Raw genomic sequence first — 17,498 nt, forward strand, 5'->3', positions numbered from 1 at the left:
CCACATTGTGATTAATAGGCACACATTTTATGTCATAGAGATGTCAGTCATAGAGATTTATCAAACATCAGGGAGTGCAAAATTTTATTTCACCTGTTCTAATAAATATATTTATATATAAAGCCCCAGTTCTCAATGGTTAATTATACAGTAGTATAAAAAAAAGAGAGATAAGCTTATAAACATGAAAAATTGTTATTTGCATATGAATAATGTTTGTTAGCTTTTCAACAAAATTGTCTCATGTAAAAAGAAAATGTGTATTAGTGTAATGGACGGGGGAGGGGGCGTAGGTTAGACCGAATACATAAACAGGAAAATCAGTAGAGCCCTTGAACCCATGTCATTGTGGCAGGTAATAGTGACACTTGGGAGTTTTCAGTCAGCTCAGCTGAAGGGTTTTGTATTTCACAGCGCCGGTCTGAAATGAGTTTCAGCCGTAAACCCTGCCGAGCAAATTAAACTTGGGTCAACAATACAAATCTTCAGCACCTCACACAATATTGTGCTTTCTCATACGGGTATTGCCACAATACACCTTCAGATGCATTTCTTTCTAAGACTTCTAAAGCATTCATCCTCTTTAAAGGGTGTATTGATATAAAAAGAAAGGCTCAGGGTTGGAGCATAAGGCCAAAAATTTATTAATTGCAAATACACATTCAAGGCCATAATCTAGATTTAACTCATGGAAGTTAATTGATCATGTACATCTACTTGAAGGAGCATGCTTAGATTTATTTGGAAAAGCAAAACAAATTGAAAAGGAGTGAAATGGATTGTTTTTGGGACTGTGCACTCTGGTGCTGTGTGGTATTTGGTTATCATTTTTAAGATATTTGATGTATATTTGTATGACAGTTATATAGAATCCTTGAAATTATTAAGCTGTAATGTTGTCTAATGTTATGTATGATTTACATGAGACTAAATGTATACAAGGAATATTTAGACAAGACATTTAAATAATCAATTAAACTAGTCAATTTCTGTTTTAATGTAAATATGTTGATTCATGTATAATTTATTCCAATTTGGATATTACTTTATATGCTATGTAATATTTAAATTAGTGAGTACTTGTCTAGCAATTGTCAAGTATTGATTTTTAAATTTTTTAAATGTTTTAAAAGTAACAATTAGGTTTAATTTTGTGCAAAATTCCCTAAAGGGTTCAAAAACTAAATGGAAAAAAAAATGCCTGGCTACTGTTAAAATAATTTCATTTGCTTCAACCCTTTCTGCAATCTTTTATTAAAGGCCTTTAGGCCTTTTTTATTATTTGTGTTAACTTCACTTAAAACAGCCAGATACAGATACTGACATTTAATTACTCCCTTTACACTTGTTATGGAAAGGGAGCACTACTGCGCTGTTGATAACAATTTCTTTAATCATCCAGATAAAACAAAAAACATGACAAACATTACTGCATTTTGCACACTTATTCCATGTGAGGACTTCAAAACTCATGTTCTGGCATTAAAATGATCCAAAAACCATTAAATCAACAAATGGCTTAGTCAGAAGAAACTCAGCGACGTGACCTCAATCTCATTAAAGTGCTATCGCGTAATGTGAAATAAAAATCAACTGAAAGCTTTTTCTTTATTAGATGAATAATCTTGAATATCTTCTAATTGATCCATGAAACAGACCAGCAACTCCAAAACAATTTTGGATTTGAGGTTAAAAGGGCTTGTGTTTCAAACTGTAATGTACTTCTACATTTTTATGTAAAAGTGATTGGCTACAAGCTATTACAGATTACTTATGTATTGCGAAGATCAATTCATGAATAAATCTACGCAATTGAAAAAGGTCAGGGAGATTTTCTCACAAAACCCCCGCTGCTGACGTGAGATGTAAACACTGCCTTCCTTCCTGAAGGCTGTTTCTTTCAGTTTCCGTGTGCAGCATGGCTTTCCTCTTTGGCTGAGATGTATAATCTACGTCTGATTCAGGAATGCCTCATAATTGATGTCCTTAAACTGCTTGAAAGGAAATACTAATTTAGGTGTTTAAACTGTGGTGATACTCACCCTGTCCGTGTGGGATGTTACTCCACTGGCATGTAAAGTGTGTCCTGATGTTCTGTAGTTGTAATGGATCACTGGAGCTTCTTGGCTATAATGTTTTGTTTTTTTAATTGCTTCATGTGGAAAGGCTTCGTGATGGATTATTTGGTAATATTTTACAACCCTTAAATGCAATTTCTTTCAATTTCTTTCATACAAATAACTGTTTTCTCAGTCATATTTACTTAGTGTAAAGCTTTGTAGTGGGCACAGAAATCACGGACACGAGCACTGGCTATAGGCCCGTCACCACACTTAGTCACTGAATTATGTATTTACACCAATTTTTTTCTGATAATAACTTTTATGATTATTATAACTGAAGTGTTAGTCTCTCCTTTCTTATGAGTGGGTGATAGTCTGAAACAGTAGTACAGTATGAAGTGAAACACATGATAGCTCCATCAGTAATGACTAGTTAGTTAGTTACTACATGAGATCTGCAGTATAAGACTTCATCATTACTGTGCCTTTATAATGAGCTACAAGCATTAAAAGTACTTACTGGATAATTACACAGAATTCATTAGTGGTAGTAACTATTGTTAATATACGATTACTAATTCATTACTGCTTAATGGCTGCAAAATTAGCTGTGAGTTACTGAACTGTCTTACAAAACCATTATTTTTGTCATTGTTAATGTATTGTAATGCAGGTAATATAATGAGAAAATAAAAATGCCCCTTTATATTATACACGCTATTGCTCTAGTGCTTGTATGTGTTATTCAGAAGTTCTACTTTAGATGCTGTAGTTACATGTGGGAATATTGCATATTATTTTCACTGGTAACCTTATTAGCTTTTATGAAACATCTGCATAGTTTCCATTTTTATGCCAGAAAGCAGGGTTCTTAGCCAAATTTAGATACTTACAGTATATCCTAACCAGTAAACTGTTGGTGTGTTGACACTCATCTTCCCATCTGTATCTGTTGTCTTTTTATACACAAAGTTTTTGTGTCTGTAAAGTGTTAAAACTTTCTGCTTTAATTTAAAGTTTTTAAATGCAATTGCAATATAGATCATGGCTCCACATTGCACCAGACCAGTTGTAGTAATAGCAGAAGCAACACAAGGTTACATTACTCCCACATACCTTTGCTAAGTATATAACATAATGTTTACACAAAATCTAATTAGCATAATGCTAATACTAATTAGCATTTCACAGAATGTGTCACTGACGTTAAATGACTTACATCTGTAGTACATGCCTGAATTGGCACTACCAGATTAGCCCTATTCGGACGGGACTAGTTTTCCAAACGGCGTTTAAGTTAGAATTTTTTTCAAACGACATCTGTCATTTCATTTATGCATTCGGACGGGACTAACATCTCTGTGTTTATTACGGAGGTAGGATTGTCTGTGTTTTACATGTGAGCATTACACAAGACCACATGTCCAGGATGCGTGGATTCTACAACCATTATTGGTGCGCAAACTTGAATACTGGCACGCTAGAGATAGTATGGTAGTTCACGTTGACCAAAACACAAAAGAAAATGCGTTTTGGAAAACGTTTTGGAGGTGGTGTGGGAGAAAGTCAGACATGGCAGATTTGGACGGGATTAAAATCACAAAGTACGTCTGTGAAACAGAAACTTCCCTAATGACCCCCTGTAAAACTAATCCTGTCCGAATAGGCTATTGTAAACATTCTTTGCTTGGCTTCATCGTTCTCCAAAAATACATTGAACACCTTTAGTTCAATAAGAACAATTGTTTTATTACCCAATGGTAATTTTTTAAGATTATGTGGCAAAAAAAAAAAAAATTGATTGTTTTCATGACGTGCAAGTTCCTTTAAAAGAAGTATACTGTATATAGCAGTTTTCAAATGAAATGTTTAGTTATTAAAAACCTTGTGTGCCAAAGAAAAATAAATTACAAAATTTGTAAAAGTCTGAAAATAGTGTTTATCATGTTTTAAAACTATATTTCATTGTAAAATATATCTTACATTGTATAATAACACTTGGTGCAGTACATTGTGCTCATTGGTCTTATGCAGGATATCAGCTAAGCTAAATAAAAAGGACCAGACTTAGGTCTTGTTCACACGGGCGTTAAGTTATTGGATAAACGAACGTGCTCTGAACGTCCTAGACGTTTATGTTGCATTTTGTAGTGGCGCTTGATTGACTTCTACACCGGCGTTCGTTTGTCTCTGTCTAACGTCAGCCTGCAGCCCAAATTGTAGTTTGTGTGTTAACCTGTGGGGGCAGTGTGTCGGGAACTGGATATGAAAGCCCGCCGCTATCGGGTTCACTCTCTGACTGCACAACGTCGGATTAAAGGAAGTTTTTTTTTGTGGTTTATGAAGAAATTAAAATTTCCGCGTAAGTTTTTCAACAATGATTTTTTTTATTTAGCCCTTTTCCGCATTTCCCTATGTATAGCATAAAGGATCATGGGATATATCCGGTCCTCCGAAGCGTAAAATGAACGCGCAGAAAACAAACTAGAAGCGGTTTTCTTGCGTTTGTTGGGTTTTGAACGCCAAGAAAAAGCTACATGCAATGTTTTTTTAATGCCGTATAAACGCGCAGCCGGACAAACGCACGTCACCAAAGCCTGTGTGAACACTCTCATTGACTCCCATGTGTAGAAAACACTCGCCGCTTGATCCGCGCTTACCGGACGCTACTGTACAAACGCAAGAAAAACGCTCGATTTTAACGCCCGTGTGAACAAGGCCTTAAAGACCCAACCAGTTTGGTGTTGCTGTGATTTAAACACATGACCTTCTGATTTGTAACTCAACAGGTTAACCACTGAGCCATCACAACTAGCTCAACTAGAGTTCTTTAAAACAAACAAAACCAAAATACTTAAAAAGGTCTTGTTGGGTATATAAATCTTGCAGTCCTTAAATGCTACTAATGTCTGCTTTAATCTTAAAAAATTCCTTTTGTTCTCATGGAACTTTTTACTATATCCATATGGATCAGTTCAAAAGTCTGTCACCTTCTCCTTTTTCTTATTTTTATTCATTTTAAAACTTTATTTTTTTCGGAAGCTCTTATTTTTACCCAAGTAAACCACAAGTCTTTTAATATGACATTTAATAGAAAGTGGTGTGGAGAATGGGAAACTTTCCAACACTAGAAAAAAAAAAGATGGGTTATTGCGAGATTAGCTGAATATTGAAATCTCTCAATCTCCTTCCCTATCTCTCCCCTATCACTCTCCCTCCCATCTTTTATTCACTGATTCTTCTTTTCTTTGTTCTGAATGACAAGCTGAAAAGGAAAAAAATGTAATCATTTATATCTCAGGCTGCTGTAGCTTTTCATAGACTGTTGCTGAGTGGGAGATATGCCAACAGCCTTGTAAAGTGGCCTGGCAAAAAGACCCTTTATTCATGGACCCATTAAGGTTTTCTGCTTGTGTGGCTCTTATTAAATGTTCAGACAGCAAGCATTATGTGTGTGCTTTAACATCGCTGCTCACTGACTTATCCTTTATTCAATTTTTGGCATTTATACAATTTACAATGGGAGGGAAGAAACATCATTTCCCAACTAGAATTGTTTTGTTATTATGAATGATTCCTTCATATCCTAATGAATGGTTCTTTCCACAGCCTAGGCTAATTCGTTGCTTTTCTGTTTTTTAAAATCTGTATTCAATTTTATTGTGGTCACTTTTCATGACAGATAGAGAAACACTTTCACTTTTTTGTATCATTGTTTGCTCCTTTTACATAAAATTGGGTAATACACTGTCCGACCAAAAAAAAGTGACCACCTGGATTTACCTAAGCAAAAAGAGAAGAACCTTCCACTAAATTATTACTGCACTGATTAATATGGCAACAAGTTACTTAATACTAACTGATGCAGTGAGTAGCTTATCATTTCTTAAACAACCACGTCAGAAGACATATCCTGCATCAAGAAATGAAAAAAGCTATGTTACTCACAGCTACAGTATGTTTAATAGTCAGAGTAAGAGCATTTCCACATGCACAATGAGAAGCAAACTTAAGGGATTGGGACTAAACAGCTGTGTAGCCTTAAGAAAACCACTTATCATTGAGGCTAAACTTGCTTCAATTTGCTAGGGAGGATAAAAAATGGACTGTGCACCACTGGAAAGGTAATATGATCTGATGAGTCCAGTTTTACCCTTTTCCAGAGTGAGTAATGGGCAGGAAGACTGGAGGATGAAGTGATGCACCCATTATGCCTAATGCACAAGCGTATGATAGCAGTGTTACATCACCAAATATGAAGTCAGCTCAATACCTGAATATACTGAATGATCAGTGGATTTTTCTTCCCTCATTCCAAGATGATAATGCCCAGCGTAAGCTATGAAAGACGTTTAGGGGGCATGAGACGTCATTTTCACACACCTTAACCCACTGCTTTATGCAGTGGAGCCACTCTCCCATCATCAATACAACAAGCAATGCCATAATCACAGCAAAAGGCAGTCCAATTATATATTTAATTTAATTTAATTTAATTTAATTTAATAAAAAAAAACTACGACTTTTTGCATGGCCGAGCAGTGTAGTTAAAACTGTTCTTCTTGAACATTCTTAGTGTCAGTTATCAGACTTGGCCTGCCTTTGAGTTTGCCTTTGTTCTATCATAATTTTTATTTCATTATCAATAAACCAGATGATTATGTTTCCTCATATGTATGAGAGGGGGGAAAATATGTTCTCTGTGTGTGTTATGGGGAATGACTAACACAAGGGAGATTCCTGGATGCTGGATCATTAAGGACAGCTGCTCATAACTCTGCTGACTCAGAGCAGATGAGTGAAGAGTTTGTGTGACGTTTATGTGTTTGGGTTAAGGTTCCCTAAGCATATAAATCATAAAACAATATTCTTTAACGATAGTTTTCTATTTCTATTTTTTATATTTATGTTTTTGTTCAATTTTGCATGGAAGACTCCTAAAAGAAACCTGAGTCCCTCCAGATGAGTTATTAGTGAATAATGAATACTGATTGTCACCAATCTAGGGATATTATAAAACTCAATCTAGGGCCATTGTACCTTGATGTTCATCAGCTCATCAAAAGTATTTAAGTCTTAGCTGAGTATATTCATTCTCCTATAACTTATCTATTGAGTGACACTGAGGTGCTGTGTCTGCTTAAGCATCTGTTGAAACTCCAGCTGGGCCACCATGATTGCCTGCTCTCTGCTGTGAGTGATGGATGTACATTCACACCTCTTTTATTCCTTCCTCCTTCTCAGCATGTGCAAAAGCCTGTCTGTTGGATTGATGTGGCTTATCCTTGAAGAGGTCATGCGGAAAGGCAAAACTGACTTCCAGACCATGGGCATGATGAAGTCAGCTATACAAGTGTTAAGAACACAAAGCAGGAGTGCTGCATAGACATATTAGTAATTTATTATCTTGTTTGGCACCTTGGGAAAACCTATATATAGTTCCGGAAGCATCAGGTTTTCTTAAAAAAATGGGCTATTATTTATTTTACAAAAAAAAATATATATATGGGCATTACTAATGTAATCAAATCTAAGTCTAAAGTCATCAATCTTTACAGGAGTGGACGTCTCAGCAGAGGACTGAGGATTGCACTGGATATGTGCTTTTTTCCTTTTTCCCTCTGCAAAAAGTAATTTATAAAAACAATGCCACATCAGTCTTATAAGATTTGAATGTACTGTATAGTTGTCAAACTTCATTACTGACAGAAAAACTCAATTTCGATCAAAATTAACTTTTGCCTGTTGCCAGCAACTTTCAATGCCACACTTTTATTTAATGTTGTTTAGTTGAGAATTTGAACTTGGGATTGTTCTTGTGCAATTCACCTTTTTATATCTATGGAGTTACCATGATACCTGAATGCAGGATATTGTCCACTTATTACTCACTGGAAATAGTTTAAGACCATTTTTTCCCAGATATAAATAAAGGCATAAAACTGATTGACATTCACAGAAGACCTAAAGCACAGTACAGTGATGAGACTCTTAGCCGCAGTAAAATGTGGCGCCTACTGAAGTCATTCCTTTGAACAGTCAGCGAGTGGAACGCCGGATTGCCAACTTGCAGAAAAACTGCATCTGTATGTGGGAACTGTACACATGATCACTGACGAACACCACTTGGACATTCCATGAACTTGGCTGGGAATTATTGCCATCTCCCTATACAGTCCTGACCTTGCGGCAAGTCATTTCCACATGTTTGGGCCATTAAAGGTGTTCCTGGGAGGCCAGCTATTATTCTGCAAAATCTGAAGTTCCGGTTTGACTTAAACGCCCCTCATACATATGTGGGATAGCTTTCTTTTCCCACATAGTCTGCCAAATGCCTAAATGTAAATGTAAACATGGGTTTTACATGTGGTTTGTTTTTTACGCACAGTGAAGGAAAACAACATAAAAGTACAAGTAGTGAAAATATAGACAAGGAGAATGAATTGTGTAGGTAAAATTCTGTACATGAAAGATTTCTGTATCGTTACCAAAGAAATAGGGCTATATCACACCTGTTTTCTGCATGATATCCCAACAATATGTGACAAATAATTTTAAAGTTATTTTCCATAAACAACTAGGGTGGCAAGAAAATACTTAGACATATACACATTTGGAACAATGCCTTGCTTTCTATCTTACTACCAAACTCCCATTCAAGAGCTTACATTCAGAACCTGAATCGTCTCTAATAAAGTGCCACATGAAAGCTCAAACAGTGTCTTTGACAACTTTTTACTGTGCTGTAAATCCTCAGACGTGGTTTAACATCAAATGATTGACTCATAAATGGTCTGGCAATTTAACTGTAGTCAGGAATACCGAACACTTATGTGTTTCCTTACTCGATCGATATATATCACTCATGGAGCCCTTGCACTGGGAATGGCTTTTATTCTGCTATTAACCATGTGCATACACTCTGGCATATGGACTGCATTTCACTCTAGAATGGTTGCTTTTATCACACAGGTGACTGAGAGTGTGCAGGTTGATCTGCCTTCTGTTTTCTCTTGTTCTATTCCGTTATCGCCTGATGGACCGGCTGTGCTTGGATGCGACTGTTAATGAGACTGAACTGAATGATCCTCTCAGCCATTGTCTACCTCTCAGCAACAGGCCAACAAACATAGGATGTCAGGGGAAAGCCATTCAGCTGCATCTCTTTGTTGACTGAAAACAGGTTAAATAAACAGAAAGAGGAATGTGAGGGTGTGGAAGGCATGATGGAAATGTTTAATTGCTTAATAGTGTTCACTTCCAATGTGTGAAGAGTAGGGTTGTGTATAGTTTTTTTTTTTTTTTACACTGCCGGTGTCAAAACGATGGTTATAAAACCATAATGGTGCCTGAATTGATACTTAAAAATAAAAACATTAAAGAATCACTTATTGAAAAAAAATAACATTTAAATAATATAAAATATAACAAGTACACTAATTTAAGACCAATACTTAAATAACCCTAATATTTTAGGGTTTAAGACCAATTTAAGACCAATACTTAAACAACCCTAATTGAATATAATAATTATAATATAATTATTATATTCAATTCATTTAGAATTGAATATAATAATTATTGGTATTAAATTAATAATTTAACACCAGTAACAGCAGTAGGTGATATTCTTGTTATAATACAAAAATATGATCATATTTGTCTTATCTGCCAACACCTCTCCTGACTTTGCTTGTGTTGATGTGACTGCTGTTCAGTAAACCTCTAAGCTGTTGAACACAGTGCATCCCTCTGCTTTTAACTTAATCCTGTGTGTCATCACGTTTCATTAGGTTCAGCATGTTTCCCCCTTTACACCCAGTTGTTGAAACGCATTTGTTGCATGCCGCGGTATCGAAATTAACATAATCACACTTCAGAGCATTTAGCTTTGACCATTTAAATTTTAGCATGTTTAGCTTGGTAAGATAGAGCCACCTGCTGCCGTCAGATCAAGTGTAATTTCTGCGTGCACGCGCTGCATTTACGCGGAGCGTCTCATTTCCTGAGTTGTGCTTTTAAGTCAGAATGTGAAAACAACATGGACACTCGTGTTACTACAAACATTAGTTGGATTTATATTATTAGCGCCTTCTGACTCACGCTCACATCCATTTTCTCAATCTGGAAAGAATTTTTCACGTGGTGACACTGAAGTAAGGCACCAAAATCTGCGCTCTGATTCAGTTCTAGTACATACCGGTTATATAGGTACGGGTATATATTGGCACCGGGTTTTGGTACACAACCTTTGTCAAGAGAGATAATTTTTTTATATATTTTCACTGGTTAAACTGTTCCTATAAGCAGGTATCAAGAAAGTAAACAAAAAAAAAGGTTTCTTTAAAAGGCACATTCTGCTGAACCATCCTTAAACACACCATTTTTTTTATGCCCCATGGACAATTTGTGATGCTTCTTATAATTAAGAAAAATAGATAGTAGAGTGTGATTGCTCTTTTATCAAGGGTGGATGAATGAGAAATGAGTTCCCTAATGCACCAATGCAAAGCTCTGCTCAGTACCATGGTTTCGTTGCCTGTAAATTTAAATCAACCGGAAATGGACATATTTTTTCATAGACATTCAGTCTTAGCATTCTGGTTTCTCTTTATTATTAAACTTTAAAGTCAAACTTCTGCATATTTTCATTTGGTGCTTAGAGAAAAGCACTAAAATAGCATGTACCTGTAATTTAAATGTGGCTTGGTTCTATCTGATTTCAGGAACTCTCACAACAGCTAGAGCACCAGGTTTGAGAACATTGCTCTGGTATAGGAGAAAAGAGAGAAAAAAACAAAAAGAAAAGTTACAAGATAAAGTAAAGATAAAAGAAGGGAACTGAAAAGAAAAGTAAAAGGATCAAGAGAAGATAAAACTAAAGAGCGAAAAGATAAAAGGAGAGAAGAGAAGATTGAAAAGAAAAGTGAAAAGATTAAAAGAGAAAAGGATAAGGAAAAGATAAAAGAGAGAGAGAGAGCTGAAAAGAAAAGTAAAAAGATCAAGAAAAAATAAAACCAAAGAGTAAACAGAGAAAGAGAAAAGAGAAGAAAAGGGAAAAGTTTAAGAAAAGGGAAAACTGAAAAGAAATATATAATATAAAATAAGAAGTTATAAAAACATTTTAATTTCACAAGAAAAAAACGGTAATAGAATAAAAAAAAAAGCGCCTCCATGCTGTGGTAAAAGTCATTCCTCCTTTTTTTGTTGAATGAGTTACCAAGTGGTGCTGCAAAGGGCTCGCCTTTACCGAGTTATCCACCCCCCTCCCCACCCCCCCAAAAAGTACACATAATCAATCCACGTCTTAACAGTCCCTTTTAACTTCTGCGTTGGGGCTCCCCCTGTAACAATAACACATTTCCATATCTACATACAGTACTGTATGTGTTGTAATATTTCATACAGTTAAACTTGTCAGTCCCATGAGACAAGACATTTGGAATCAGATAATCATTCAGTAAGGTACTGTCCAGAGTGGAAAGAATTTGAGGTTAAAAATATTACAATGCATTGTTTTTGTACTGAAGTGGCAAGAGTTTTCAGTGGACCCTAGGGATGGAATATCATATCATAATACCTACAGTAGGTACCAATTCGATTTGTAATGAAATTTTGTAGCCCAATTTTATAAATATTCACATTTAATACTTTTTTTTTTTTTTAGGTCTCGTTACAATTGTAAACAAACTTAACAAATAATTTGCTTCTGTGCTTTAGCTGTGCTACCTGCCAATGTGTGAATAGTTTAGAGCGCACCACATACAGGGTTTTCATTAGTTAGAAGCAATAATCAACAGAATTAAAACAAATAAACACTTGAAATATATCAGTCTGTGTGTAATACATCTATATGATATATGAGTTTCACTTTTTGAATTGAATTACAGAAATAAATCAACTTTATTTATTGAGAGGCACCTGTATACAATTGGAGTCAGTGTGGCAAATACATGAATTGAAACACAAAAGACTTGTGATATGTAACTGAATTGATTTTTCAGTCCCAGCTCTAGTGGACTATACTGTAGTTGCTACCAATTTGTGCTGGATAAATTATTGTAGAATTTTATATATGTTTTTATTGGGCTTAATAGACCTGTAGAGTGTGGCTGCTTTCTGTAGGATAAAAAACAAGAAGAGTGCTATTGTGTAAAAAAAAACATTTTTATCTAAATAGCTAGGATTGAGATAGATAAAGGAAATATCCTGCCAATTGGATGCCAGTTCACTAATTTAATATATGCAGATGATTGCACATTGTCATATTGGCTGTCGTCTGGATTTATGACTGAACCAATATAAAGTAATCATGTTTAGAAGGCCACGTCTCCTTCCTTTAGTTTTGACTTTACTTTACTACACTATGTCAGTGTGTTGTACGATCGGGTGTATGCTGACTCAGAAAGAGAGAGAGAGAGAAGCCAGGGCCTGCTTTTTGGTTGAGCTGTAATTGAAGCATAGCAGGCAGTACTGCGGTTCAGCACAGGTCTGTGTGATGGACATGGGAATACTTAACAGCCCTTAAGAAAAGTAATAAAAAAAAGCCATGAAGTACAGAACTTTACCTACACAGAACTGAGCAACAGCTGCAGCCTGGACCTGCTTCCTGTCTATTCATGTAGCATGAGTTCATGGAGTGGCACCTCAGCCTGCACTGCTCTGGTTTGGCCATTACAGTCCATTAGAGTACACTGTACATTACACTGGGCAATTCAACCACAGGGAAAGTAGTGTGCAAATGTATCCCAAATGTCAGAGTAACAGCTCTAAGCACTAAAACCTTACCTTATATTAAGCGCTGCTGCATATTTACCCCTTAACCCTTTGCCTCGATATTCAGCCATTGGCAGAAATGCTGTAGAGTAGGGAATTTACTGGTGCCTGTTGGGTTTTTGTATTTTTTAAGCATGAATGTTATTTGCATTCAAAACTTCATAGAGTTATTGAGAATGTATTTAAGCATTGCGCTCTAAAAAGCGTTACACGTGAAGGGCTGATTTCAGATTGCCATTGTAGTAAATCGGAGGTTAAGTACTATAATCTTTATTTAAGTAGAAGTAAATTTATAAATGAACATTAACCTAAATGTTAAGGATACAGTGCTGAATTCATTACTCAGGTTAACACTTAAAGTAAAAAAAAAAAAGGCAAAGGAAAGCGTTTTATTACATCTTCCATGGGTTACAGTGATTTCTATTATTGATGTTAAATTTGGCCTATTTAAAAAAAATACACATACTAAGCAGTGCGAGGAAATGTTATCTAAAGCTAACAAACAATACATTTATTGCTAATTTCACGAATGCTCTAAAATACTTTCATGATTACTTATATTAATTATATTTTATTAACTATATATAATTATAGCTATCTTTCAAAAACAAGCGGTAAAATAAAAAAAGAGTGATTTAATGATATTTAGCAAAATTGAGTATAGTAACAAAAGTAATGACCACATTTGCATGAATTACAGATGTACAGTATATTCATAAAAAAATATTATTATTATTATTATTGTTGTAGTTGTTGTTATAGTTATCAATATTATTATTTTTTATTATAATTATTATTATTTAATAAATTAATATTTTTTGGGGGGGGAATTGCATATTTTGCCTCAGATGAATTTTGTAGGTTAGTCTACCACTTACATCATAATATGCGTTTTGAAGATTTTGGATTGAAAAATTGACAACTCTTATAGGTGTTTAGTTAAATTAATAAAATTAGTTTCCTTATTTATTTTATTTAATTCAGTTTAATTTTATTTATATAGAGCTTTTAACAATGGTCATTGCCTCAAAGCAGCTTTACAATATGAAAAGAAAATTCATGCAAGTGTGTATGAATAAAAAAAAAATTCTTTACATAATAATGAGATTGTGAGATTGTCCCTGATGAGCAAGCCGACAGCGACGGTGACAAGGAAAAACTCCCTGAGATGTCAAAAGGAAGAAACCTTGAGAGGAACCAGACTCGACAGGGAACTCATCCTTATGCTGGACGTTCAGTATAACAAATGTTTTCCAAGTTATCATGGAGTCTAGTTCAGCATAGGAATGAATCAGCAGGTGCCAAGGACAAAGGAGCGTCTGGATCACTGGAAGCTCAGGAGCAGTATGTGTAGATCCAAACCATCATGAATGCCTCAAGAATTATTAAATCTATTTCGCTGTGAATTATGGTTTTTTATATTTACCTGTAAACAAACCTTGTTGTCCAAATGATATAATGTGGTAACCCTAAAAAGAGACAAGATAAAAGAGACAAAGCCCAAAGAAAAAAAAAACTATAAATAAACATAGCAGGAGACCTAAAAAAACATTTTAATGTGATTTCTTAATAAGCTTTTACTATAAATGTCCTTTTTTTTCCTGTTCACTAAAAATACATTTTAACTGCTTTCTTTACTTAACAGGGCAGGCTATCACATCTACCAGATCATTACATCTTCCTCCACACTGAAGCTGGTCAGAGACATTAGAGTGGTAAGATAAAGACCTAAAATGATTTTTAGTTATTGGTTAATGGAATCGTAAAATTTTGGCCTATGGTTTTCATTTTGCATCATCTGTTTTTGTTGAATATTTTGTTCGTCACATGATAAGTTTGTAGGTTATGCTCTTGATCTGAACAAATGTGTTTAGTTATCCACAGATTAATTTAGTTAAACTCTTAAACGTAAGAGTTATTCACAGCAAGTTGCTTGTCAGAGTGTGTAGTCCTTGAAAAAGAGTGCTTTCAGGGTCAATTTGCTAAGATTGTATCAGGGTCATTCTTTATAATGGTTATTTTCAGTCCTCCCACGTGTAAGTTGTGTTAATGGCTCACAGCCAGCAGGTTTCCCTGGAGCTGCTGAGTATGAGAGTGTGGTCGGCTAGTTGACATGCCTCTGGTTGGCCAGTCTCTGTGACTCTGTGTCACTGGCAGTTAGAAACAACTGCCCTGCTTTTTAGCATTTATCCCTCTCCTTTGGGAGAAAATTACGCTCAGTGCACAAAAAGACCTACTCAGAAAATATTAAGCTGCGTCTCGAAGGGCTAGTAATTATCTGCTTATTAGACCAGCTAAAACAAGTGGAAACATGCGCTGAAATCCTAAAGGTGTGATTTACTCGAGGCACCAGCAGCAACGAGTTGCACTAGCTGAACGCAAGTGAGGGTGTAAAGTCAGTCATAAACCATATGTTGAGAGTTTAAAACTAACGATGTGTCAGATTTCAGTTGCACCACAGGTACTTAAGGAACATTGTAGCTAGTAATGCGTAAAGGGATCATAGATCAAACTTTGTCGCACGGAGAGATGGATTTCACCATCACTAGCAAACATGATCTGAGCTGAACAGGAAGTAACACATTTGTGATGGAAGCAGTTTTTTCTTACTGTATTCTTTATGGCCTGTCTGCTGTCTTTAAAACTATATATATATATATATATATATATATATATATATATATATATATATATATATTTTTTTTTTTTTTTTTTTTACAAAATCTAAATGGATTGAACTTTTAAATGAAAATAAAATACGAGTATCAAAAAAAATCTACCACAATTTTGTATTAATTTAAGTGTTTTGAATACATTTTAAATGAAATTATTATTTTAACATAGCTTATAGACTGTGCTCATGTTTTTTTTTTTTTTTGTGAATTTAGCAAGCAAGGTGGTATAGTGGCTTAGTAGTTAGCGCTGTCGCCGGGTTTGAGTCTCGTCTCTGTGTATGTATGGAGTTTGCTTGTGTTCTCAGTGCTTGGTGTTTTTTCTCTACCTACTCAGGTTCCCTTGCAGAGTCCAGAGACATGTGGTGTTTTTAACTTGCCTGTAGTGTGTGATTGGGTGTGTGAGCATGTGTGTTTCTTCCCTGCTGTGTACCGTGCTTTGTTCCCTGAGTTTCCTACGGTAGGCTCTAGGTCTCCCATGACCCTATGGAGGACAAGCAGTTTGGACAAATGAGAGATGGATTGATTTCAGTAAGATATATAATCAGTTGTAGGTGATGTACAGTAAATAAAGTACAGTAAAAACTGTCACCACAGGGTTTAGTTAGTTAATAGTACTACACCTGCCAAGCTTGTTTTCTTAATACTTTACATCTGTCATTGGCTTTATGACCTTTGCAAGTAAGCAGAGTCACATGTCTGTAGCAAGGAACATACATTAGCACTTGGTATAGTTTCTACTTAAGTCGACATCTCCTCATGTAGCTCTATTTTCTGGAAAGGAAATACAGGAAATTGTGTTTTTCTTTGTCAGAAGGAGGAATGTTTTCTTTTCAAATGCCAAAACCCACGGTGACCGCACAACCTTGTAGATGTTTTATTAGCAGCGTGTAATGGAACAGAACTGAAGGTTTCCTGCCATGTGGGTTTCTGAATCGTGTTCAAGAATCACTCCGTCCGATTAATCTAATTTTCACGTTGAGTTACTTGTGTAAATTGCTGGAAATAATATTATAAATAGTGTTATTTATGTTTTTCACCCTAGGCCTCCTCCTATTTATACTGTATGTACATATGTACATATGTGCTTGTGTGACAGGAGGATACTGTGAGGGTTTAGATATGGTGGAGTTTTGGAGCCTCAGGCTTGAATCTGCCCTATGATGGTTTTTAATGGCTGTGAAGTTAATTAAATGCTTTTCTGTTGTATTGGCATAAAATGCAGTTATTTTACATTGTATATAAAATATTGAGTTCAGGTTTGATATGAGCAAATATGAAATAACAAAACCAGTGGAAAAGACACTATAAAAATGTTTTCTCTGTGTCTAATCAATGGCTGGCATTGGACTTGGTTTTAGTGCTTTTCCATGCTTTTATGAGTTTATTATGATTTTACTTACTTTGGCTTTCATGATGTTTTGCTTTTTCTCTTAAGCAGGGCTTAATTACATTAAGAGACAGGGTTTAACCTTTGGCTTTTATACATATTTTCCTAAATAAACTTAAAAAAACAGGTCATTTATTTAGTCTGCGCTATGTTTTCATAGTACTTGCTTTTACAAAAAAGGTGCGCTTGCATTGTGAATCTTTCCTTTTTGGCTGGTTCGCAAATCTGTACTCATCCAACTCATAAATGGTCTGCACATGCCGAAAGCAGTGCCTTATACATTATTACTGAGTCTGACTCAAGAATCTTTATCTTGAGCTTTGAGGAACTCAGGCACTATACAGTTTAGTGTTTTCCCACATATGATTGAGCTTATTAGTTAATTATCCATCATGTGATTAGTGTGAATGTCGTGTGTTAGAGGAGGGTAAACTCACAGCTGCTGTGCTTTGACTTCAACCAGTGCTAATTTCATAGCGCACCAATTATCACCTGGCCACCTCATTACAACACCTCTTCTGAGTCTTAGTGCGGTTTGTGTAAACCGCACAAGGTCCGTTACCTAATGGCAAAGGGATAGCTTGCCTTGTGGGGGAC

General features: G+C 35.5%; 1 protein-coding gene across 2 annotated transcripts in view; it reads left to right on the forward strand.

Moving 5' to 3' along the window:
• Window positions 1–17,498, forward strand: part of tspan9a (tetraspanin 9a) — a 245,092-nt gene that overhangs the window by 10,639 nt on the left and 216,955 nt on the right. For both annotated transcript variants that reach the window (XM_053500909.1, XM_053500910.1), the window contains exon 2: window positions 14,485–14,554. The gene's annotated coding sequence lies outside the window, so the exon portion shown is untranslated. The remainder of the gene's footprint in view (window positions 1–14,484; window positions 14,555–17,498) is intronic.

This window comes from Clarias gariepinus, chromosome 7 (genome assembly GCF_024256425.1).
Source record: "Clarias gariepinus isolate MV-2021 ecotype Netherlands chromosome 7, CGAR_prim_01v2, whole genome shotgun sequence".
NCBI lineage: Eukaryota > Metazoa > Chordata > Actinopteri > Siluriformes > Clariidae > Clarias > Clarias gariepinus.